This window comes from Aquarana catesbeiana, linkage group LG01 (assembly GCF_042186555.1).
Source record: "Aquarana catesbeiana isolate 2022-GZ linkage group LG01, ASM4218655v1, whole genome shotgun sequence".
Taxonomy (NCBI): Eukaryota; Metazoa; Chordata; class Amphibia; order Anura; family Ranidae; genus Aquarana; species Aquarana catesbeiana.
In genome coordinates, this window is record NC_133324.1 from 766,988,912 (window position 1) to 767,016,374 (window position 27,463).

Consider the following 27,463-nt stretch of genomic DNA (forward strand, 5'->3'; position numbering starts at 1 on the left):
TGACTAATGCGTAAGTTTAATGTGAATATTGTGTAACTCATAAGAGCATGTTGTGTCCTTAATGTGGTTGTAAAGCTTTGTATTTTTTCATATAAAAATAACAAACATGCCTATACTTACCTGCTCTGTGCAATGGTTTTGCACAGAGCAGCCCTGATCCTCTTCTTCTGGGGTCCCCACCGGAACCCCAGGCCCCTCTTCTTCATTGGGTGCCCCCATGGAAAGACACTTTCCATGGGGGCACCCATGCGTGCTTGCTCCTGAGTCCCACTGTCTGTGCCAATGGACTTGGCCCCACCTCCCCGCCACCAGATTTGATTGACAGCAGTGGGAGCCAATCGCTCCCACTGCTATCAATCTGTCCAATGAGGAGATAGACAGCGGCAGGAGCCGCTGCTCTTGTGCACATCGCTGGATCGGATGGGCTCAGGTAAGGAAAAGGGGGGGTCTGGGGTGCAGCTGCAGAAGAGAAGGTTTTTCACCTTAATGCATAGAATGCATTAAAGCGGTTGTAAACTGCTGGGCGAGTTTATTTTTTTCTTACCTGCAAGGTAAATGCATAATGTGCTAGTATGCATCTCATACTAAACATTCCAGCAATCCAGCAGCTGGAAGTCGCTTCCATCATCACCCGTCTTCCTTCTGGGTCCACAGACTCCAGTTGTGTGACTGGCCAGAGCTGCGATGATGTCTTTCCCGCGCATGTGCGGGGGTGCCGCTGTTTACGGCACAGGACGCCGGACCGGGTGGCCATTTCTTCAGAGCGCATGTGCCGATGACGTCATCAGTTTCATATATAGTAAATATCTCCTAAACAGTGCATGTTTAGGAGATATTTACAGTACCTATAGGTAAGCCTTATTATAGGCTTACCTATAGGTACAAGTCAGAGATGGAAGTTTACTTCCACTTTAAGGTGAAAACCCTTAAGGCTTTACAACCACTTTAATTCATACTAGAAATCCAAATGAACTGATAGCAAACATTGCCTCTATGTCTTGCAGTGACATGTAAGAGCCAGGATAAAGAGAGAAAATGATCTCCTCCAACTAGACTTGCTTTAAAAGGGCACAAAGCTGAACAAATAACTTTTACACTGGAGCCATAAAAGGTAGCCTAACGTTCTGTGAAAATGTCATTACTATCCATGTAACCAAACTGGCTGAAGGTGATTAACTCCTGGCAAGCCTTTCAGTCAATAATTGTATCAGAAGTCAAACAGAAAAGAAGAAATTTTTGGAAAAGCTATTAAAGTATATCTAGTGTCAGAACATTTTTCTGTTCAGGATAGAGAAGGGAATAGTTGTAAACTCTGTCAGACATTTTTAAAATTGGAATAAATCCCCTTAGACAGCTGCCACTGAAATAGATGTCTGTATTGAAAGCTTAAAGCGATTGCAAATGCTAATTTTTTTTATTAAAGTAACAAACATGTCATACTTACCTTCTCTGTACAATGGTTTGCAGAGAGCAGCTCTGATCCTCCTCATGTGGGGTCACCTGGCTCCTCCCCCTCATCAAGTGCCCCCATAAAAAGCTGCTTGCTATGGGGGCACTCTCGTGTGCTCGCTCCTGAGCCCCACTCTGTGTGTCCCTGTGTGTCTCCTCAGTGACTGTGATTGACAACAGCAAGAGCCAATGGCTCCTGCTGCTGTGTCTAAACCAGTGAGGAGGGAGGGAGCCGAGAGAGCCTCTACTCTTGTGCATATTGCCGGATTGACATCAGGCTTAGGTAAGTATAAGGGGCCTGGGGAGTTGTATGCAGAAGGTTTTTTTACCTTAATGCAGAGAATGAATTAAGGTAAAAAAACCTTCTGCCTTAAGAAACACTTTAGAGACATCCCTATTCTAAGCATTGTAAACCTTGCTACCTGCATCTTGCATTTTTAACATTCATAAGATGTGCACTGATCATGCAATTTCATGGTGTCATTTGTTGCCCTGCATGCACAGCCTATAGTAGAGTAAATCTTCAAATTTCAGCGTCAGAAGTTTCTGTATGTGTATTTTGCAAGGTAACTTTGCCCAGAGCTTGGTGAATAAGGTGAAGCCCTGCTGACTTCCATTACCCAATCATGCACTAGCAAAAAAAAAAACATTTTTTTTCCTTGCACATAATTGGTTATTCTCTGCAAACTGAAATTTCACCACATTCGCTAAACTATATGGAAAATTCCCCTGTACGAAGACTATTTGCCTTTAGTAAATCACCCCTTTAATGCCGTGGTTAATAAATGTCTAGTCCTGCTTTGCTACAATCAGTGTGCTCATGGAATTTTTAATGTTTGGCCTATTGGAAACGTTCCCCTCTATTCCTGTGCTGGTGACAACTGTGCATTTTTGGAGTCCCATCACTTCTGTATTGGTGACAACTGTCACCAGGACAAAAAGAGGAGGACAATTTCTCCAGCTAAGACACGGTCTGCAGGTCAACCCAACAGGGGCTATAACTCTTCTCTACCCAACAGGGGCTATAACCCTTCTCTAACCAACAGGGGCTATAACCCTTCTCTTACCAACAGGGGCTATAACCCTTCTCTAACCAACAGGGGCTATAACCCTTCTCTACCCAACAGGGGCTATAAACTTTCTCTACTCTATCCAAACCAAGAGCAAATCTTGTGTGTTTAGATATACTTTAGATATCTATCAGCTGAACCGAATTTTATAGTGTTTCCCACAGATAAGTACTACACATAGGGCTCTCTCGGATATAGGACAATTAATATTCTCTACACTTTCTAAAACATAGGGCACAGTAGAACTATGGTGTGTCTAGTATGATATACTACCGACTGGTATAATTACTGACTGTTGGAATTACTCATTATGCTGACAGCTGATGAAGTCACCAGGGATTTGTAGCATTACTGGCAAAAGGAAATGATTTTCTTACAGCTTGCTATTCCTGAAAGTGGCTGATTACGAACGGTATTTTAACTAGAAAGTAGAACTAGAATCTCCCAGCTATTGTTATATATTTCAACGCTTCCATCAGTACAGGGAGATCCCAAGATTAAACAAAAGGTGATGAAAATGTAAGAAATCTAAAATATTTAAAATAGATTTTCTCTACACATAGGCTGAATTTTCATTGATAAAGCTAACTTTATAAAAATGCTGCCTGTTGGGAAGCAAATGCTCACATCTATTAAACGCAGAAACCATGACCTCTGTATATGAGGAAAGGAGATTGATGAAGGTATAATGAAGATCTGGATCAGGATTCCTATTCACTATAGTACTGTACATGGACAATCTAACTCTAATCTCCACAATCTCTGGCTGTAGCTTAAAAACTTCAAACAAGTATAAGTTCTTAAACAGGGATAGGTATAGATAGATATTGTATCTGCTACTTTGCCACAATTCTCCCCGTGTTCTTCACAATCACATCCACTGTGTATAGGATTGCCCCCTCCTAACTATATTAGATAGGTCAAATCTTGGTCTTCTGAGTACCATCACTGCAGCCTTTCTAGTACTGCTTGTGATCACAATCAAGCATCTATCACCTGCACTGTAATGGCCATCATCTGTATTTAACATCAATCCTTCCTTCCAATGAGCAACATTAATTCAAGACACCTAATTCTCCAATGTAGTAACTATCATCTCTGGTAGGCACCAATACAATTCCTCCTTCAGAGATAAAGCTTGGTCTACAACATCTGTCGGGCACTAAATGGAGGATGTTAACTCACAAAGCGGAGGTGACTGCTTCTGTGATGACTGACGTAGGGCCTGCACTACATTAAGTGATTGGTACACATTCTACATTTTATATTGTACTAGATCAAAAATGCCTAATTTGTTCAGGTTCATTGTAACTTTGCTAAAGTTTTTAACATACAATACCCATCAGAGACAACCAGTGCCGGGACAAGGTAATCCAGTGCCCACAACGAAGATGGCAAACTGGGACCCCCCAAATAAATTAGGTTTAATTTGCTAGAAACAGAGTTTGCTCACATATTTTGAATATAGGTATTTCATTATTACTTAAAGTTATTATTGAAATAATAACGCAGCTTTGCTTTCCCGCTGACAGGACAGAGCTCTGCCTTATTTACATAGGCAGAGGTCTGTCCTGTGTCTATTCCAAAAAGTCTGTGGGTGCCGGTGGTCTGCCATCTGGAAGATTTTACCCCTTTCATGACCAGACCATTTTAGAACTACTCTACTTCAACTTGTAATTGCACAGTCATGCAACGCTGTACACAAACAAAATTTGTATTCATTTTTTTCACACAAATAGAGATTTCTTTTAGTGGTATTTGCACACCGTTTCTTATTTTTTATTATATAAATGAAAAAAAAACAATATTTTTCTACTTTCTGCTACAAAAGTATCCAGTAAAAAAATGTAAAAAAAACCCAATTTCTTCATAAATGTAGTCCAAAATGTATTCTGCTACATGTCTTTGTTAAAAAAAAGAAGTGTTTATTAAGTGGTTTGTATGAAAGCTATAGTGTCTACTAAACAATGGAATATATACTTGAATTTGTTTTTATATACTAACAATGGGGCGATCAGTGACTTAAAGGGGGACTGTTATAGTGCGGTGAGCAGTCTGACACTAACTGACGGGGGGACGACTGATTAACTGCCACTGACATCACCAGTGACACTAATACAGTGATCAGTGATAATACTATACACTGTCACTGTACTAATGACACTGGCTGGGAAGGGGTTAACATCTAGGGGCAATCAAGGGGTTAATTGTGTGCCTAACAATGTGTAAAGTGTGCTGCTTTTTAGCACAGGTTGATTTGTTTATTTTACCTGCTTTGTAGGGGGAAGAAACAAAGCAATCATTCCCTCTGTACAGAGCCCTCTCTGGGCTGTGATTGGACACAGCTGGTCAGCAGGTCCCGGCTGTGAATCATTAGGTGGGACCTGCTGACAGATTCTTGCTGTGTGAAATCACAGGAGAGTTGACGGGTGAGTCCATATGCCCGAAACAGGCAGCGATGTATGGGTATGCTGCGGTGCCTTTAGCTGCAGCTCTGTCGCAGTACATGTACTGCGGCGGGTCGGCAAGTGTTTAATTACCAATGGTATTTGTAATATGCAGCATGGAGGAGGTTAATGTGTTGCCACTGTCACTGATGCATTAGTGACCAATGTCAGTTGATTAACCCCTTTGTGCTGCATTAATGGCAGTGATGTTAGTGTTAATGAACCCCCTTCATGTTGCAGCATAAAGGGGTTAATGAACACTGATACTGGTGCCACTAATGCAGCACAATGGGGTTAATTAACTGACATTGGTCACTAATGCATCAGTGACAACACATTAACCCCCTCAATGCTGCATATCACAAATACCATTGGTAATTCATGAATCTCACCAAGTCCCCCCACCCCAGAGTTAGCTGATTCATCTGTAGATGATGATCTGTTTACTTTTTTAAAGCACTGCCTGGTTGGTTCCTCCTCTAGGTTGCACTCACTGCGCTGCCTGGCAGCTCTCTATGGTCCTCTCCCATCCCGCCTCCCTTTCTGTGAGGTCACACCTTGTCGGGACTCAGACATACCTGTCAGGAGGAGATTACTCCACAGCTCCGCCTGACAGGGAAGTGAGGAACGGGTCTTAGGCTTGTGCTGGGTGCAGGAGTGCACTCGGCACATCCTTGCAGGCAGGCAGCTCTGAGTCTGCACTATTGTAACGCGGCCGCACACAGTATACTGCGCCCCCCTTCCTACACTAATTTGCTCCACCCCCCCCGTACCAGCCCTAGAAACAACTGTTTTAGCTAAAGTATGGATCAATTCATGCTGACTCTCACAAAGCCCATCAGGGCAACCCAGAGCTTGAATCTCCTCTGATTCAGCACAAAATAGCCCATTTTTGAATTTTTGAACCTTGGATGACTCTGTTGGCACCAGCCAGCTCAACAAAAGTTGATTTCAAAACCAAAGAAGCCTGTTGGAAAATTGTGGCCCGTTGGCCGGATGCAGCTCTTTGCTAGCATGTATCAGGCCCTTAGAGCACTATTCCTCCTAATGATATGAGGCACTATTCCTCCCACTGACACCAAGAATGGGGTGCTATTTCTTCCACTGATACCAATGATGGGGTACTATTCCTCCCACTAATGCCAATGATAGGACACTACACCTCCTACTGACCACCAACCCTGAGTCCATGTTTATTCTATCTGATTCTGAGCCTGGGACATTTTCTACCCCCACTGGCCACAATCCTTCCCCCCTAATGTCTGAAGGACAGTAAACTTGCCCCTTGTTTAAAAAGTTTGTTCAAAAAGTTTGGAGACTCCTGCTGTAGAGTAATGCCGCGTACACACGGTCGGACTTTTCGTCTACAAAAGTCCGACAGCCTGTCCGACAGACTTCCTGCGGACTTTCGGCGGACTTGCAGCAGACTTTCTAACGAACGGACTTGCCTACACACGACCACACAAAAGTCCGACGGATTCGTACGTGATGACGTACACCGGACTAAAATAAGGAAATTCATAGCCAGTAGCCAATAGCTGCCCTAGCATGGGTTTTTGTCCGTCGGACTAGCACACAGACGAGCGGATTTCGGGGTCCGTCGTAGTTACGACGTAAAGATTTGAAGCATGTTTCAAATCTAAAGTCCGTCGGATTTGAGGCTGAAAAAGTCTGCTGAAAGTCCGGAGAAGCCCACACACGATCGGATTACCAGCCAGCTTTAGTCCGTCGGCGTCCGTTGGACTTTTGTAGACGAAAAGTCTGACCGTGTGTACGCGGCATAACTCATAGAAACCAGTCAGAAGTCAACTTCTATTAAACCAACATTATAAAACCAACCTGAATTTCATCACTCTACATTACAGTGTTCATAATAACAAGAATAATAGTTCCCACTGCTTCCTGTACCTGCCTGTGTACAATCTCACTAAGCCCAATGGCCTATATTGTGGACAGTTAGGAGAAATCTGTTAAAGGAAAGCGATAAAAAAAAAATTACATTTTTAACGAGTGTCTAATCAGATTCTTCTTTTGGTCAGTCTTCAGAGCAGGAGTGAATTAAGGAAATGTAATGCCGTGTACACACGGTCGGACTTTTCAGCAACAAAAGTCCGATGGCCTGTCCGACAGACTTCCGACGTACTTTATAACGAACGGACTTGCCTACAAACAATCACACAAAAGTCCAACGATCCGTACGTGATGACGTACACCGGACTAAAATAAGGAAGTTGATAGCCAGTAGCCAATAGCTGCCCTAGCGACAGTTTTTGTCCGTCGGATACAGACGAGTGGATTTCTGGGTCTGGCGGAGTTACGACTTAAAGATTTGAAGCATGTTCCAAATCTAAAGTCCGTCAGATTTGCAACTGGAAAAGTCAGCTGAAGGTCCGGTGAAGCCCACAAACGATCGGATTGTCCGCCGGATTTGGTCTGTTGGCGTCCGTCGGACCAGTCCAGTCATAAAGTTCGCCCGCGTGTACGCTAAATAAGTCTACAGCAAAAATTGTAGCTGGAAAGAGAACTCTATCATTCATACTTTGCATGGGAACAGGCTGCTATATGGTTATTTCAGACATGGGATAAATATGGGTTCATATTTTATACTTTTTGTTTTTGTCTGTCCTGGATTTTCTCTACAAAAGCTGAGATGAATAATCAGAGCACAGTAGTTTCTAAGGAATGTATTAAGTCACATGAAATTAGTGTTCCAGAATAGCAGGCTCCACAACTTTATAAAGGCACTATTGAAAGTGTCTGAAAGAGAAAGTGATTACATTTACCCTGCTCAGCTGTACCCTTTCATTTTCTAACCTGTACTAAAAACACAAAAAAGAAACGCTGACTTCTTAGAAATGAAACAGTCATGGAATCTTCAGTTCATGGGTTAGGGCCGCTTCACCCCAGGAATTTGAGTGCACTGCGTTTTCAGCCCATTTATCTGAATGGGATGAAATCGTACTGCATTGCACCAAAAGTAGCGCATGCACTACTTTTAAAAATGCACTGCAACCGGATCGCATGATACTTTGGTACCATGTGATCCAGTACAGGCAAACACACTGCTTGGGGTATCATTAACAGCATTTTGAATGTGGTGCAGGAAATATGCACAGAACGTGGGTTTCTTGCGCCGTGTTGCAGTGTGAATGGACCCTTAAGCATATAATTTTTTTTGCTCACCTTGCTGACTAGGTGAAAAAAAGAAGAAAAACAAAAAAAAAAATGATTCCTCCATGCATGCTGTGCAATGAAGATGAACAAATCTCCCGCTGCCTGTGGCTATTGTATTTTAAGCCCTGCCGGCAACTCCCGCACATATGCCTGAGGTTATTCATCTGGACAGATATTGAAATTGTACATTGTGATTGTACATCAAAAAATACATAGCGAACAAGCAAGTAAAAAAGATTTGAATGCAGAAGAAACATGTGTATGTCTCTTTTGCATTAGAAAGCCCGCCTGTTTGCAAATGTTTGTTTTGTTAATAAAGTTCCACCTTAAGAACAATGACATGTATTGCCATAGTTGACAATGCCAACTTATACAGAAAGTTATGGCTGGTACACAGTGGCTGAATAACAGAAACTGGCGGCCAGTGTGTACAGCAGCCCGTTCCACAAAAGCCGGCCTAACGTCTGGCTTCTGTTGAAGGGGCATGCTGGAAAACCAGTAGCAGATCGGCATCTAATCAGCACTGGGAGCTAATGGCTGCGAGCGCTAACTAATGTATTTTGGTGGGGAAAGATCACTGTACTAACATCACAAAGTTGTTACAGTGCGTTTCTCTGGAGTTCCTCTTTTTTTTTTTTCGTTCAGCCCGCTGGATTAAACAAAATAAGACTGCCTGTTTATACCAGGCATTAGCACAGGGGACTACACCAAAGTTTTGCTTTGGGGCCCCACGACTGGTAGAGTAGTTAACATGGCTTAGTGAATTATTGGCTCTAGACTTCCAAGTTTTTAGAGATATCCACTCCAGCCATCCTTGTAATCAAGCTGTAAATAATATGAGAGATCCCACACATCTTGGATATCCCGTATTCGCCACCCTCCTCTCATGTAGGCTTAAATCTATCCATACTGGGACTAAGCCGAACAGTTTTTCCCCTGGAGCTGTAGACAAACTGTTGGAGCAAGTTTGGTTTTTGTTGTATTTTTAATGTAGTGGTAACAGTATAAGTTGTTCGATTTTAGGGTGTATTATCGTTATGTTTATGGTTATGTTTTCTTTATTCATTATGCCTGTTATGTGCAGGAGACTGCTATCAAACTAAGCGTTATTGAGTTTTAATACAATGACACATAGGGGTTGTTTTACTAAAGACCAATAGGTTGTTCACTTTTTTATTTGCTTTGCACATAATTGGGCATTGTTTGCAAAGTGAAACTTCAACACATTTACTAGGCTCTGGGGGAAATTTTCTTGTAACAACAGCCTATTTGTCTTTAGTAAATCAACCACATAAAGTAAGAGAAAAAATAAATGTATGTTATCATAAACCACGTTCTGCTTGGTGTGTGATTACAATAAACAGAGTTCCCCTGACGATACATATTCTGGGTAACACTAATCAATGTATTTTTAGGTAAAAACATGAAGCTTTCTTTATGACTCGAGTCTGGCTGGGATCTAAAACAAACTGGAGGCTAATCTCTACAATACAACAGTCTGGACAGTTTGTGAGTCATCAAGTACAGCACAACCTGTTACACATACACACACACACACATATAACGTCATCAGTATTGTACAAGCCTTAGATTATTCAGTTTTTTTTTTTGTTCAACGAGTGAGTTGAAGGAAAAAAGTGACCTGATTGTATTCTGACAACTTGGAGACTTCTACAACGTAAGAATACACTGACCACAGTTTTTAGCCTGCAGCACTGATCGAGCAGGGAAAATCCATCAGGGAGGTTGTACAGAAGTCGATGGGTAGATCAACTTCTGTTCAACCACAGGGGCCATACATGGATCAAAACTCAGCTGGGTCCCTGGTGAACCGGCCAAATTTTGATTCAGGTATGGTTGACTTAGAATATGTTCCTCTATACTCTATAGTAGGGGTCTACAAACTTTCTAAACAAAGGGTAAGTTTACTGTCCTTCGAACTTTAGGGGGGTGCACTGTGACCAGGAGTAGAAGAAAATGCCTCAGCGTCAGTGGCAGTAAACAATGCTCCATTAATGGTATTATGGGGAGGAATAGTGCCTTATCATGGAAGTCAATGGGAGGAACAGTCCCCCATCATTGGTGTCATTGGAAGGATCAGTGCCCCATCATTGGTGTCAGTGGGAGGATTAGTGTCCTATCATTGGTATCAGTGGAAGGATTAGTGCCCCATCATTGGTGTCAGTGGAAGGATTAGTGCCCCATCATTGATGTCAGTGGAAGGATTAGTGCCCCATCATTGGTGTCAGTGGAAGGATTAGTGCCCCATCATTGGTGTCAGTGGAAGGATTAGTGCCCTATCATTGGTGTCAGTGAAAGGATTAGTGCCCCATCATTGGTGTCAGTGAAAGGATTAGTGCCCCATCATTGGTGCCAGTGGGGGGATTAGTGTCCCATCATTGGTGTCAGTGGAAGGATTAGTGCCCCATCATTGGTGTCAGTGGGAGGATTAGTGTCCTATCATTGGTATCAGTTGGAGGAATAGTGCCCCATCATTGGTGTCAGTGGGGGGATTAGTGCCCCATCATTGGTGTCAGTGGGAGGATTAGTGCCCCATCATTGGTGTCAGGGGAAGGATTAGTGCCCCAACATTGGTGTCAGTGGGAGGATTAGTGCCCCATCATTGGTGTCAGTGGGAGGATTAGTGTCCTATCATTGGTATCAGTTGGAGGAATAGTGCCCCATCATTGGTGTCAGTGGGGGGATTAGTGTCCCATCATTGGTGTCAGTGGAAGGAATAGTGCCCCATCATTGGTGTCAGTGGGGGGATTAGTGTCCCATCATTGGTGTCAGTGGAAGGAATAGTGCGCCATCATTGGTATCAATGGGAGGAATAGTGCCCCATTGTTTTTGTTTGTGGCAAAAACTATGTCAGTAACAGTGGGGGGAATAATGCCCCAAGGGCCAGAAAAAAGCAAGCCAAGGGCCACATCTGGCCCCCAGGCCACTGTTTTGAGACCACTGCTCTATAGTGTATGAATGATTCAGTAGAAAATGTCTACTGGGCATAAAATATCACAGATGAAATTTTGCAGAGTAACTATAAGACAAGGTAAGAGTACCTATTACAGAAAATGTCCAGCAAAATGTGCAGCAATCTCCAGCAACCAATCAGAAATCAGATTTCATAGTTCTGATTGCTGCATACTGATGGCAGATGAAATCAGATCGATTGGTCTAGGTCACTGGATTTTTCCGCATCATTATCGCAATTTACCGTGCATAATTAATTTAGTCCATTGAAGTTCTGGTTTCTAATGCCTTGGTTGGAAAGCACAATGATGGTATAACACCAAAGAAAGTTATTAATGGACAACAATGTTCTATAAGAAGACATCTTTACACACCATCCTTCTTCCAGCACACCTGAAAACCACAGGAAAAAGTGCTATTTATGTCTGTCACCCACCGAACAAAGTAGCCTAGAGTACACTTTTATTCTGTGATATACCTGTAGTGTCAAAAGTTGGATGCCCAGGGTTTGGAAGACTCCACTTCTTGGTAGCTGCATCTCACTACCATTGTCATCTTGTAGACATTTTTGCATTACAATAATGAGAAATGTAATAAGAACCATCAGTTATTCTTATACCACATACATGCTGTACATGCTGCAATGTACAGTATGCCAATCAAAACTTCCCCGGTAGTTGCCTTGCCCCTTATTTAATAAGACACTACAGCCTATGACAATTATCATAAATTATCTTTCATTGGTTAGACTACTCTAAACTAATGACAACTGAAATGTGACCATGTATGTTATCAGATGCTCATCCAGTGTAGAGAGATACGAAGAATATCCAAATCCTGTTTTATTGCTAAACGAGCTGGCCCTAGAAAAGATGTGTTTCTAGAAATGACTTCTTCCAAGGCATAGAAGTAAAGAGCCAGTGTCTTCATGGACGCTCTCCTGTGCTGATTAGTTAGCCATCAGTGACTTTCCATGGGCTCCCATTTATCAAAGGGTACAGCAGGGTCTACCGCATTTCAAGAAAGGTTTGCAAATCAGTCTGCAAATTTTGGTCCGCTAAGGATCTTCTGTGACAAATGGTCGGTGTACCCTGCAATAACTTCCCTTCATTATAGAAAATAATAGAATAATAAATAGACATAAGGCCCCATTCACCCCTGAGAGTTCTGTAGCTCGTAGCTCCAAAGCGTTCAACATCCAATACCCCATGATTTTCAGTTGTGCCTGTTCAATTTGAGCGTATTGTCACCTGAAGCTTGAGGCTGTATTCACACACAACGGACAGTTGTAGGAGAGGTAAACCACAGCGGTTTCTTCTCCGGCAGCTGTCCGTTCTGGCCGCGGTACAGGGTGGTGTGCGATTCAGCGCATTACACAACTCCTTTTTTTCCTCACTGAACTTTATTTATGTCACTGTACAGCAGCGCAATTCAGTATGGTGTGCTGCAATAAAATGCAGTATGTTAAAAAGTATTTGAGTTTCTTTTGAGCTACAAGCTTCAAGTGTTTTTGGCTCCATTAAACTTCAATGGAAGCTCCTGAAAAATGACAAATATGGCTGAGAAAAAATGCACAAAAATGCAAACCTTGCACATTTATTTTCCAGAGTAACTAGCTTACCAATGACTAATTTTGAAAAAAAAAGCCTGTAAGTCTCAGATGCCAGCAAAAACACCTGTACAAATGCTCAAAAAAAGACTTCAAAATTATCAAAGATGCTCAGCTCATGTGTGAGGGCAACCTAAATGAAGGCATGCAGGCAGCAGAGCAGCCATGGAGATTCACAACTTGAGGGCACCTTCAAGCAGAACCAAACCCTCCTATTCTTTACAGCCAAGGAAGCTGCCATCTTAAGCTCTGTTTGACCTGCAGTGCTGCATATGTGATCAGTTATGACACCAGCCATTTGATGGACTGACAGTTCAGTTGAGGTCACAAGCAACTGTGACAGTTACCATTTTCTACATGCCTTGAATGTAACAGTTTTGGCAAACTGTTAAATGGTTGAGTTTAATTCTGCTTTGAGTATGGTGCCTGCACCATTCAATCACAGATCCTATAATATTCTTCCTTTTACAGCAACGTCCAAAGTCTTAACAGAAAGCGGAGTATTTAGGAACTGATTTAAATAAGCACGCTTCTACACAAGGTATGCAATCAGGCTCAAGTAAATGCGAACGCCCGATTGGGTATTTGTGAAGGCAGACTAGGGTATATAGTACTCTTGTAAATAAGTAGTAAATAAGATCCAATTTTTAAATGTGTTTTATATAAAAGAACTTGCCAAGTTGCACAATGATATGTTTTTCCACAGCGGCCTGGCATGTGTGGCGTATTATTAAGTGACTTAATGATAATATATAATGTCTTTTTAATACATATTAGGGGAGCATGGAGACATGCAGTGGTGAATGACTGCTTCCAAAATATCTCCAAGAAAGCTGAGACAATATAATTGGAGTGTCTTTAGAACATTTGCTAGCTTCTAATGTAACATTGTCATTGCTAGATTATGTTATAGTGTCATGAAACCCACAGATGTAAAAATCAGTTAGTGCTGCAGACCTCAGCATTTACCATCTTTGCTGTTTGGTTTCTTTTTAAATCCTTTAGTTGGCCATGGATGGTTCGAATCTCGACCACTTCAGTAGGGACTTGCCAAGATTTAAACCATCTATGGGCAGGCTGATTGTACCCAATTTGATCCAGCGATCGACCTGGGTACAACCAGCATGTTGGATTTTTACATGCGATTATTGCCGCTAGCCAGAATCACTGAGGTTGATTTACTAAAACTGGAGAGTGCAAAATCTGGTGTAGCTCTGCAGAGAAACCAATCAGCTTCCAGGTTTCATTGAACAAGCTGAAGTTAGAAGCTGATTGGCTACCATGCACAGCTGCACCAGATTTTGCACTCTCCAGGTTTAGTAAATCAACCCCACTGTGTTCTTTGACTGTGTTGAAGCAAAATTGCACCATCTATGGGATGTCTTTGTTTGCTTCACATTCTGTGTCTATAAATCCTTGTTTCCCTGATTCGTGTTTCTAAGTGAGCGTGCGCTCTCTTGGCTGACACCTAGAGACGAGTTCCCCTACACTACAGAAAATCCCCTGCTCCCCCTCCGCCCTGCGAGAAATTAGTGGTAGCTGGGGTTACGCTGTCCATTTATGTGAATTAATCAGGGTGTGCGCATCCCTACCTGGAAGTTCAGGGAAGCGGTGCTGTGCAAGCTGGAGCTGCTACCGCTAGCAGTGTAAGTTGATGCCGACATAATGCAGCAATATATGCACTGGAGGATTTTTAACAGGTTTCTATTAAGGAAATAATTTAAAAGAAATTGGAGCATTCAATACGTTAATGATTTCTAGTAAATTGAGAGCCCATGCTTACTGAGACACTGTTCTAGCCTAACATACATATTGCTTGTCTCAGCTGTGTATATGTGACAAGTACAATCTAGTAATGTCCACGGTCTACATTGAATATGTGATACAATATGTAGCGCTACTCTGCCAATCGATACCAAACTAGCAATATATCACCTGACCATAATCCACTATTGCAAGGATAAACTGTCTAACATTCCGCTGAGTGATGATATCAAGATGCTACTTCCTACCAAAACCAGGTTGAGATCAGCTCAGGATCCATACTCCATGATATAAAAACTCCATATTGAAATCCATAAAGAACATAAGTGAACAAAGGGCATACATATGGGTCAATAGCGTGCCATAATGAAAAATCAAATAAAATAAATAATATGCAAACCACCCCGCTTCAAAGGGAAGGGACAGTAATGCAGAGCTAAAAATATCTAACCAAAGTATAATGAACACAAATAATCCCTAGTGCTCAGCAAAGTGACAACTAATGCATGACGTGAAAACGCATAAAATCGCAGCTGGAAATGCAAAATAAATAATGGAAAATAAAAAATAAAAAATTATACCCTAGTGTAGATAATCTATAAGGTGTAGAAATAATATATAAGATTGTGAAGTGATTATTTATGAGAAATCGATTTGCACTTTGTATTTCCATCTTTAGCACCTTGATGCACATCTATTTATATATTTATATATTATTTCTACACCTTATAGATTATCTACACTAGGGTATAATTTTTTATTTTTTATTTTCCATTATTTATTTTGCATTTCCAGCTGCGATTTTATGCGTTTTCACGTCATGCATTAGTTGTCACTTTGCTGAGCACTAGGGATTATTTGTGTTCATTATACTTTGGTTAGATATTTTTAGCTCTGCATTACTGTCCCTTCCCTTTGAAGCGGGGTGGTTTGCATATTATTTATTTTATTTGATTTTTCATTATGGCACGCTATTGACCCATATGTATGCCCTTTGTTCACTTATGTTCTTTATGGATTTCAATATGGAGTTTTTATATCATGGAGTATGGATCCTGAGCTGATCTCAACCTGGTTTTGGTAGGAAGTAGCATCTTGATATCATCACTCAGCGGAATGTTAGACAGTTTATCCTTGCAATAGTGGATTATGGTCAGGTGATATATTGCTAGTTTGGTATCGATTGGCAGAGTAGCGCTACATATTGTATCACATATTCATTGCTTTACTGGGGGAACTGAGTGGACCCGTCTATGTTGGCAGCTTTCTACTTGATGCCTCACTAGCAGCATTAGTTCTAGTTTTTCCTTTAGAATTTTGGTTTTTGCGCACTAGTCCCCTTATCATTTAGTCATGGTCTACATTGTTTCCTTGAATCAAAATCCTAATGTCTGACGGCAATTAGAGACAATTCTTGTTTCTGTTGAGGGACAGAGTATCCAGTATCCTGACAACACAAAAAACAAACACATATGAAGGCTATACAAAGAACTATTTCAATCCCCCCCTTATGTAGAAGACCTTCCCAGCATCTGCTCCTCTTCTAAAAAGTTAGTGCCCTTCAAGTCAAGGCTACATTAAACTTCTAGTCATCTATGTCGTCTCAGCCGAAGCTGGTCCCCTTCCAAAAGCCATCTCTTCATCTTAACTTTCCAAGTTTCTGTAAACACATCATTAGAAGGCCCGTCTTTTCATTTTCCTTTTCAGAGTTCCTTAAAAATACATTCCTCTTGCCAGGAAACTTTGCAGTATTTTTGACTCAATAACCCAATATTAAGCAAATGTCCCAAGCCACAGCATGAACCTAAGTTGCCCCGGTTTTTTTTCGTATGTACTTACGGACTGAACAAAACTGGTTCTTTAAAGAATAACTAGATATTGTACATAAGCATGATTCACACACCATGTAACACAAGCAGGGCAAGGCCATGACCATTCTATCACCACACTGCCTCCAACCTGCTCATAAATGATCCTCTTCTTCAGTAAGCCCACCTAAACATCTACTCCAGCCTCCCCCGGGCCTGAATCAGAGTAGGATGACAATACTGTGCAAGGTAGAGCCTGATTGGATTGATTTAGGGCATCCAGGGCACTACAGAAAGTCAATATAAAGACAAATTTGCTCATTTACATGGTTTCTGGACCACAGGTTGTTTCTGCCTGTCATTACACTTTAATACATAATAACAAGCTATTAGAAGTGGAACCATCTCCCCTCTAGTACCAACATCTATACCATAAAATAAACTACATCACTACATTACTACATCTCCCATCACCATTGGGTTACAAATGTTAATCTTTGCCTATGCATGTTTCCTGATACATTTAAAGAATGTTTAATAGCTAACCAAAGAGGTCAAGGGAGTCATACAGAAAGAGGTTAGTATAACGTGCTGCCATTATTGGAACTAAAGTGACAATATTCCTGAGATGATCTCTGTACATTCCGTATATCAAAGTGAAAGGGCCTGATAGCTGGCACTATTTTGACTTCTGTCTGTAGGATATTAAATGGCATATGCCATCTGGCACAATGGACACAACAATACTTTAGTTGTAAAGGTGACAGACCACCCAATATGTATCTGTTTCAGGCATTCAGTGAGGTCCATACAGGTTAATAATAACGGATTGGAACAAAAAGAGGTCCCCCTGTCTGAAGATTTTGTAGGTGACAAGTATATGCTGACCTTTTTAAAGCTGTATTAAACCCCAAAGCAGACATTTATTATATTGCAGCTTACCATTTCTTAGATGTGATGGCTGCATTTTTGTTTTCTTTTTTAGGCTCACTTTCTTTTATTTTCATCTGGTGATCCGGCCAGTAAGTCTGTTGTTTTTCAAAAGAGCAAGCTCTTCAGCAGAATGTATCAGTTACAGAGATAAGACAAACCACTAGCAGGGGTGTTTACAACGATCAGCTTTTATTTATTTATGTAAATCCTTTATCCCAAAAGAAAAAAAAACTGTTGCTGTTTTTTTTTTAAAGTAAAACTATGGGCAAAATATTTTTTTCGATTTAGGATATAGTAAGGGAGGGTCATAACCCCTGTCAGTTTATTTTATTGTTATTATTATTTTGCCATCGGTTCCCCATTGCTGAGATTTCACTTCCTGTCCCATAGCCAAAACAGGAAGTGAGAAGAAATACCTGTAAATTAGGGGAATTCCTTGGGGACCCCTAGGTCACCAGAACTGGTGTCCCCATTGAAAGATTTTTCCTTTTGGAACAAACCCAAAATTTTAGATTTTCTTTTACTTTCACTTTTGGTGAAAACAGTAAACAGGACAAACAGAGAGGGTGCCACAGACAGCAATAAAAAACCTAGTAGGTGTTCTAATACCTACCCACTCTATCTAAAAAAAGTGGGGCAAATGTGGCCTTAAGGGTAAACATTCTATTATCATGCATTGACTTATGTAAGGAGGAGAAGGTGTGTTACAAACTACATTTATGATTGACATATTTGAGCCTCCAAAATGTCATTGTTATTGCTACATTGAAAGTGCCACATATACCGCCTTTTTTTTTGTTTGTTTGTTTCTTTCTTTTTTGTTTTCCTTTTCTGTATCCTTTTCTGTATAATAATAAAAAAAAATTACCTTTAGTTATACTTTAAGTATTAGCTGGAGTTTGGCTTCAATTTGTTAGTGTATCTAAATCTGGTAATACATCTAACGCTCTCCTCTCACCAGACTGACAATGCTGCTGTCCACAGGTGCCCCATTTGTGCCTTCAACCAGAGTGGGGGCACTGCAATATAGGAGGTGTTACTGGCCAGATCACCGGGTGAAAACAGAGGGGAAAAATACCCCCCCCCCAAAAAAAAAAGAATGCAGCCACAGCTGCAGCTTACATTCTAATTATTGGTAAGCTATAATGTATTCAATTTTGGGGTTTGGGGTTTAATACCACTGTGAAATTAATATGTAATTCTATAACACTTTTCTCTGTGGGGACTGAAGGAGCTTTGGCAGCCATTTTGAGCGCACTCAGTTGGGCCAATTAACCTACCAGGAATGTGGGTGGAAGCCAGACTATCCAGGAGTAGATAGGGATAGATAGATAGATAGATAGATAGATAGATAGATAGATAGATAGATAGATAGATAGATAGATAGATAGATAGATAGATAGATAGATAGATAGATAGACAGACAGACATTGGTGGTATGAAGCAGTCAAGTGATAGGTAGTCTTGGGCAGCCTTTGTACCTTTTCACCTGCGGAACGCCACGTCTGACAATGCATAACAAAAAGTCGTGGGTATGCTGGAACTTCTAGTTCCCCAACAGAAAGCTATAGGCACAGCACAGCCCTTCCAGAAACACACTTATTATCTACAAAGTTTTAAAAGAAAACGAATGCAGCCACCACATCTAATGATTGATAAGCTGTAATATATTACATTTTGGGTTTGGGGTTAATACCGCTGTAAATGTAATATGTAATTCTATAACACTTAGGCAGCCATCTTGGGTCCACTCAGTTGGGCCAACTAACCTACCAGCATATCTTTGGAGTGTGGGTGGAAGCCAGACTATCCAGGGGTAACCCACGCAGACACAGGGAGAACATGCAAACTTCATTCAGAACATGTCCTGGTTGGGATTGGAAGCGAGGACCCTACTAATGCAAGGCAGAGGTGCTTTCCAGTAAGCCGCTGTTCTGCCTGACAAACCATTCCATACACAGGCAGATATCTCTGTACCATTGGCTTCATTTCTTCATTGTGCTGCTAGTTACAAAGGATATTATGATGCACATATCAAAATCTATATCTATAAACAAAACCTCTATCATCTAATCTATGTTGTAGATAATTAAGAATATAGTTACACTGACTGCTAGTGACAGCTTGGTAACTACTAACTGACACTAATTATAGTTAGGGTTGCACCGATACCAGTATCGTTATTGGTGCTGATACCGAGTATTTTCACAAGTATCGGTACTCGTGCAAATGCGATACCTGAAACTGATACTTTCAAGCTCGGTTCTTTGAGCTGTCAGTGGGTCTCCCCTGTTGACAGCTGGAGTGTTAAAGAAGTCCGGTAATTGGAGCTGTCAAAAACAAAAGCACCTGGCAATGTTTATTAACAACATTGCTCAGCCGCTGAAACACTAAAATAAAAAGAAACATTGTTTCTTTTTGTATCTTTCTGTTTCTTCATCTGCAGATCAAAGGGATGAGCAAATGTTCCCTTGTTTAACCCCTTATTAACCCTTAATTTACTCGAATCATCCTTAATTAACTCCCTATTCTCCGCCATGTAATTATTATTTTCCTGCTTTTTTTTAAAAACGATAAACAATTAAAACTTTTTTTTTTATTTGCTTTGTTAGTGAATATTTTTACACATATATATATTAACATATATTTACACATTTACATTGAAAAAGCGCAAAATAAGTGAAAACAAAACAGTCGCAGTAGGTATCGGTAATTGGTATCGGCGAGTACTAAATAAAAAGTATCGGTACTCGTACTTGTTGTAAAAAAAATGGCATCGGTGCATCCCTAATTATAGTGATAATGACAAGCATGCTGGGAAATCTATCTTAATGGGTGCCTGATTGTTCTAGTATGCCTCAAAAAAACCCAAAAAAACGGAATACCTCCACTACATATATCTTGAGAATGAAATTTCAAGGCAAGGGATAACTGTTACAAGGATATCTAATGTTATGGTTGCAAACATCTACATGCACGTCATAGAGATAGATGGAGGAATACATATACAGACAAATAGATAGATAGATAGATAGATAGATAGATAGATAGATAGATAGATAGATAGATAGATAGATAGATAGATAGATAGATAGATAGATAGATAGACATTGGTGGTATGAAGCAGTCAAGTGATAGGTAGTGTTGGGCAGCCTTTGTACCTTTTCACCTGTGGAGCGTCACGTCTGACCATGCGTATAAAGTCGTGGGTATGCTGGAACTTCTAGTTCCCCAACAGAAAGCGACAGGCACAGCACAGCCCTTCCAGAAACACACTTATTATCTACTAAGTTTCAAACAAAAAAATTCTTGTAGCACAACTTCCAAGCAAATCAGCAGTAGAGTTGGAGGCTGTGGCTGCAGCATCTTACCTTGGTCCTGGATCTGTAGGGACTGTAAGCCCCAGTAGCGGGAAGCTGGTATGACGCCTTCCAGGTATGTCTAGTTTAGTGAGCGAGGAGCTGGATCACTAACTTCATGACTCAGTGATTCTGCACAGAAAAATCTCTCTTCTGCCCAGCTGCACTTTCACAATAAAAGTCCCTCCCCCTCTATGGAGAATTCTTGCATGTGTTTAAAAAAGAGGCGTAGCAGCAGCCGCAGATCCAAATATTGATGGCAGGCAGATTACATGCCCCTCTCCTTGGCTCATTCAGGACTGAGGTATATTTTGGCAGAGTCTAAAGTAGTATTTTTACAGATTGTCCCCAGCAAACCCTCGTGCTCCTGTGCTGCGGGGTCACTGCCTCTTTGTGTAGGCTCTGTAAGTTTCTTTTAATATACTCTGGATAGCAGCAGCTAATCCTGGAACAAAGTACACAGGACAGCAGATAGCTGGATGCTGGGACACAGCTGCTGTCCAGGCGCCTCTAATACATAATACACTAGGGGGAGGAAATCTGCTGGTGAAGTCATAGAGAGCACAATTTCTGACACATCTATGGTGAAAGGACTTGACTCATACAGAGGGGTGCAGAGGGCATATTTCTGTGCCCAGCACTCACTGGTACTGCAGCCATACACTGGTAAACACAGTCCTGAGCGTATACATACATATTAGGGATGCAATACCAATTTTTTTACAAGTACCAATACTTTTTTTTTAGTACTCGCCGATACCAATTACCGATACCTACCGCAACTGTTTTGTTTTCACTTCAGCTGTCAGCAATGGTACAAAGCATTGAAAAGTTATTTACAAATTAAACAAAATTATTTATTTTTTTTAATTTTGCACTTTTTTCAATGTGGAATGTGTAAATAAATGTTAATATATATGTGTAAAAATATTCACTAACAAAGCAAACTAAAATACGTTTTAATTGTTTATCGTTTTTAAAATAGACGTGACCAAAAAAAAAAAAAAAGCAGAAAAATAATAACTAAATGGAGGAGAATAGGGTGTTAATTAAGGCTGATTAGAGTAAACTAAGGGTTAAACAGAGGAACATTTGTTCATCCCTTTGATCTGCAGATGAAGAAACAGAAAGATACAAAAAGAAACAATGTTTCTTTTTATTTTAGTGTTTCAGCAACTGAGCAATGTTGTTAAATAACATATATAATAAATAATAATAATAAATAAGAAACATAAATAAATAATAAAAGCTGCTTTTTTTTTTGACAGCTCCAATTACCGGACTTCTTTAACACTTCAGCTGTCAACAGGGGAGACCCACTGACAGCTCAAAGAACTGAGCCTGAAAGTATCGGTTTCATGTATTGGTGCATTTGCACGAGTACTGATACTTGTGCAAATAATCGGTATCGGCACCAATAACGATACTAGTATCGGTGCAACCCTAATAAATACATGTATGGATGTACACTCCTGAACACAGGCTGTCTACAACCAGGGGTGTACATTAGGGGTACTGATACTTTCGGTCAAGTATTCGCCGATACCATGTATCGATACCTTTGCGGCAAGGTTTTAGCACATACAAAATGAACGGGCTCAAATCACGCTGCAAAGAATCGCATGTGATTTGAACAAGATTCCTATCTGAATTGCATGCAGTTCCCTGCACCGCTCCCATGTGAACCCAGGCAGGCAGCAAAGCAATTTCAGCCTGGGCTCACACAGGAGCGGCACAGAAAACTGATTTGGACAGGAAGCGCACTGCATTCCTGTTTAAATTGTATGCCATTCTTTGCAGTGCCATTTGAGAACATTCATTTTGTATGTGCTCAAAGCATAACGCAAAGGTATCGGTGTCAGGTATCGGCGTATTTTCACAAGTTAAAATACTCAGTATCGGCATCGATATCGATACACATAGAGGAGGTCCCCCAGCTGTTGTGGAACTACAAGTCCCATGAGGCATTGCAAGGCTAACAGTTACAAGCAAGACCCCCACAGGCAGAAGCATGATGGGACTTGTAGTTCCTGGAGGGCTGCCAGTTTGACACCCCTTTAGTTTGTACAGTCCCTTCTGTATTGGACTGTATTGTAACTGTACCATCTCTCTTTATATTGTAAAGTGCTGAGCAAACTGTTGGTGCTATATTAGACCACCTGTCTGTTTTTATTGCTGTCTGTGTCCCTGTTAGGAAGATTCCTCCTCTCTATTTGTCCTGTTTACCATTATCATATCATAATCATATCATTAGCATAATATGAAAGCGAAAGTAAACGAAAATCCCAAATTTTGGGTTGACATCAGAACACTAATAGAGGGGAAATATTCCAATGGGGAAACTAGTTCTGGTGACACCCCAGGATTCCCTCACATTGGAGGGATTTGCTCTCACTTCCTGTTTTAGCTATGGGACAGGAAGAGAAGGGAAATCTCCCCCTATAGGACACAGATGAGGAATAAAAGCTGACAGAGCTTCTACCCCCCCCCCCCCCCACACACACACACACACACACACACACATCTAAATTGGATTAAAAAAAAAAGTTTTGCCTTTAGTTACACCTTAAGTCTAATATACAATAGACATCCATATGAATAGTTTTACTGCATACAAATATAATAAGACCTATAATTAAACCTTCAAAAGGCACATAAAAGAAATCCTTCTAGGGCTTCATTCTTATCCATAAACATAGGACGTTCACTTGTGTATAAACACGCTTCTAGAAATCATCGATTTCTTTTCTGATCGGTCACTCCCCATAGCAACGGTCAATCTATAGTCGACAAGCCATTCTATTGATATGACACGAAGGGAAGTAGATTTCAATCGATAGTTGGAAGATACGATCATAAATTATCGAGAATATTCCTTTTTTCATCATGCAATCTCATAACTTGAATGATCAAAATACAGCTAAATTCATAAAGCATCCCTGTGTTACTGACTGATGCATTTCTGAATAGCTAGGTTTGAACTAATCTGATCTTAATTGAGTCTAAATTAAAAAGGAAATTCTACCAGTTCAATTGTTTGCCAATACAATTGTTTTGATTGATCAGATAATACAATTGAAGTATGCATGGCCACCATTAGACAAATTTAAATACTTTTCTTGATATACAAATATTCTTATTTAACCAAACGTGCAAGGGAAAGGTATTTTATTGTTAAACTGCAATGCTAGTATAGTTCATAAAGTAGGCATGCTCTATGAAGTTTATGTATGTATGTATATATCATAGCTCCCAACATTTTGAGATGGGAATGAGGGACACCTACTAGCAAACGTATGTGGGCATAGGACACGCCCCTGCCATGCCCCTTAAAGGGACATATCCAAAAAAAGGGTTAATTAAATCCACAAGGGCTTTTTTTACCACCAATATTCCTTTATATTGGCTTTTAAAATTGACAAAAGCAGCCATTTAGAATTTGGATGCAAAGTTTAGAAATCAGGGACAGTTGGGAGCTATGATATAGTGCAGTCCCTATAGCAGAGCTTTACAAAGGCAACCACACCATCACATCCATGATCTTAGAGTAGTTTAGATTTAATTAAGTTATCAGAGTTATATAAGCACATGTGGATTCATTTACTAACGCTAAATATACACAATAAATAACAGTTGTTCATTGTGTTTTCTGTGGAAAACTTGCTTTGTAGGACTGAAGAGATCTTCCAATGAAATGAGAAATTTCTGCATGTAATAATGAGTAATCCTAACACTTATCAGTCTTCCCCTTACACAATCTGATGAAGCAATGGTTGAATGTGTCACATTTCTGGCTTTATCAGGCTGTGTATGTCTCCCCCCCCACTTCTAAACATGTTTCATTAAAAGCCATTAACTAGTTGAGGACCAGAAGGATTTGCCCCCTTAATGACCAGGCCATTTTTTGTGATACGGCGCTGCGTCGTTTAACTGACAATTGCGCGGTCGTGCAACGTTGTACCCAAACAAAATGTATGTCCTTTTTTTCCACAGATAGAGCTTTATTTTGGTGGTATTTGATCACCTCTGCGTTTTTGTTTTTTTTTGCTATAAGCAAGAATAGACCAACAATTTTGAAAAAAAAAAATATATTTTTTACTTTTTGCTATAATAAATATTAAAAAAAAAAAAAAAAAAAAAAGGTAAAAAAACTAATTTCTTCATCAGTTTAGGCTAATATGTATTCTACATATTTTTGGAAAAAAATATTGCAATAAGCATATATTGATTGGTTTGCGCAAAAGTTATAGTGTCTACAAAATAGGGGATATATTTAGGGCATTTTTATTATAATTTTTTTTTTACTAGTAATGGCAGCGATCTGCAATTTTTAGTGGGACTGTGACATTGCAGCGGACAGATCGGACACTTTTAACACTTTTTTGTGACCAATGACACTGATACAGTGATCACAGCTAAAAATAGCCACTGATTACTGGATAAATGTCACTGGCAGGGAAGGGGTTAACACTAGGGGGCTATCAAGGGGTTAAGTGTTTCCTAGGAAGGTGTTTCTAATTGTGGGGGGAGAGGGATCGCTGTTCCTGATCACCAGGAACAGCAGATCTGCCTCTCCTCCCTCGATAGAAGGAGACCTGTCTGTTTACATTGACAGATCCCCACCCTGTCTCTCTCAGGAGCGATCGCGGGTGGCCGGTGGACATCGCGGCCACGCGTATCAGTTCTGGTGTTGCGCTGCGGGCGCGCATGCGTGCTTCCGGGTGGCGCGCCCCCCATACAGCTCTTAAAGCAGCGGACGTTCAATGACGACGATTCGCCCAGGAGAGCCAACCTGCCGAAGTACAACTGCAGAGGCTGGTCTTAAAGTGGTAATAAACCCGAAACCAGAAATGTAATGTATTGATTACCAATCATTAAATGTGGTGGCTGCATTTGTTTTCATTTTTTCTTTTAGTTTTTTCCCTCTGTTTTCCACTGGTGATCTGGCCAGTAACACAACTCCTGTATTAAAGCGCCTCCACTCTGGATGAAGGAGCACAGAGACACATTTGGGTAGCAGCATTGTCAGTCTGGGAGGGGAGTGTTGGATGCCCTAGCAGATCAAGATGGCAGATCAAGATGCATTAACAAATTGAAGCGGAACTCCCGCTAACACTTTTTAAGCAGTTACACCAAAAGTTTTGTTCCTTTTGGAAGGAAGGTTTTAAACAAATAAATAAAAGCTGATCATCGTAAGCACCCCTGCCAGTGTGAAAGTGGTTGTAAAGGAAGAAGGTTTTTTGCCTTTGTGTATTCTATGCAGCATCCCCCCCAGTCACCCCTTATACTCTCCTGAGCCTGATCTCAATCCAGCTATATGCAAGAGAACCAAGGCTCTCTCAGCTCTCTCACTTCCCACTGGCTTAGAGACAGCATCACAGTCAGTGAGGAGGGAGCGAGGGGCAGGGCCGAGATGTATGGACACACAGAGCAGGGCTCAGGAGCAAGCACGCACCACCACCATAAAAGAAATTTATACACGTATGGACAATTTTTTTCTTACAGTTATTACAGATGATTAACAATTAGGGCTCATTCACACTAGGAACTGTATGTAAATCGCACAGGACTGTGCTTCCCGTTCCTGTGTGATTCACATTCAATTTCCGTGCAGTGCAATTTCAGCCTATTCATTTTTAATGGGTTGAAATCGCAGCACCAAAAGTAGTGCATGAACTACTCGCTGAAAGGCACTGCAACATAATAATTTTGTACCATGCTATCTGGTGTGAGCAAACACACTGCATTTATGACCTGCATTTGGGGTGTCATTAACTTTGTACAGACCTGACACCAACTGCAGATCGCAAGGGCAGTGCAGGAAACCAGCACGGAACGCGGGTTTTCCGCATGACATTCTAGTGTGAAGGGGCCCTTAATTTAAACTTAGATGTCTAAGATATCTAAGAAAGTCCTGATTGTGTTGCAAAATGTTCACTGTAAAGATTCAATCTGGATAAAGAAAACTGCATTTTAGCCTGATCGGGTTTTGGTTGAAGGCACGGTGAAATCTGATAAACCTGTCAAAGAACTGCATGTCAAATGTGTTAAACAAAGCCAAAGAAAATTCCCAGCTCAACTTATAGCCAGCCTGCAACCAACCAAATTGTCTTGTCTAACAGTATGCATTAAAAAAGGGGTTTAGCTTGCACACACTTGCAAATACATGCGTAAGCTTTTGATATGCGTCACTCTTCCATGTGCTCCTCACTGCAAAGGCCAGTTATAGATGGGGGCAGTGACTATTTTCTTGTACTGTTGGAATACTGGTGAGGGAACGCGCTGGACATCTTTGCTGCCATTGTGCTATATGCTGGGTGCCCAGTGCGCCCCTGTGCCTTTGAGGAGGGGTGGGCTCCTTTCAGGCTCACCTGCTCTCTGCCTATCCATTATTATGCATGTGCTTCCACTGTGGAGTTAGGACTGCAGATAATACTGGGGTGCCAAAGTGGCTCTGCAGTTTACGCATGTATTTGCAAATGTGTGCAAACTAAACCCCTGTTTTTAACGCATACTGTTAGACAGGATAAATTGGTTGGTTGCAGGCTGGTCAGTAAGTTGAGCTGGAATTTTCTTTGGTTTTGTTTGACATGCATCGCCCTTCCATGTGCTCCTTGCTGCAAAGGCCAGTTATAGGTGGGGGCAGTGGCCATTTGTTTGTACTGCATGCCAAAAATGTTACATCCTACTTTTGGCTTAAAGTTGAACTTTTTTTTTCATTTTAGAGTAATGGAGGCTTATAACCCATGTCCATTTTTTTTTTGCCATCAGTGTCCCATTGGGGAGATTTACCTTTACTTCCTGTCCCACAGCCAAAACAGGAAGTGAGAAAATCTCTACATACTAAGGGAATTCCTTGGGGACCCCCGGGTCTCCA

General features: G+C 40.9%; 1 protein-coding gene across 3 annotated transcripts in view; it reads right to left on the minus strand.

Annotated features, from left to right (window-relative positions):
- PALLD (palladin, cytoskeletal associated protein) overlaps nucleotides 1–27,463 on the minus strand; it is a 486,054-nt gene that overhangs the window by 116,801 nt on the left and 341,790 nt on the right. Inside the window, exon 1 of one of the 3 annotated variants that reach the window (XM_073606231.1) lies at nucleotides 20,599–21,040. The exons of the other annotated variants lie outside the window; for them this stretch is intronic. The gene's annotated coding sequence lies outside the window, so the exon portion shown is untranslated. Of the gene's footprint in view, nucleotides 1–20,598; nucleotides 21,041–27,463 lie in introns of those variants that run through there. 3 annotated transcript variants of the gene reach the window in all.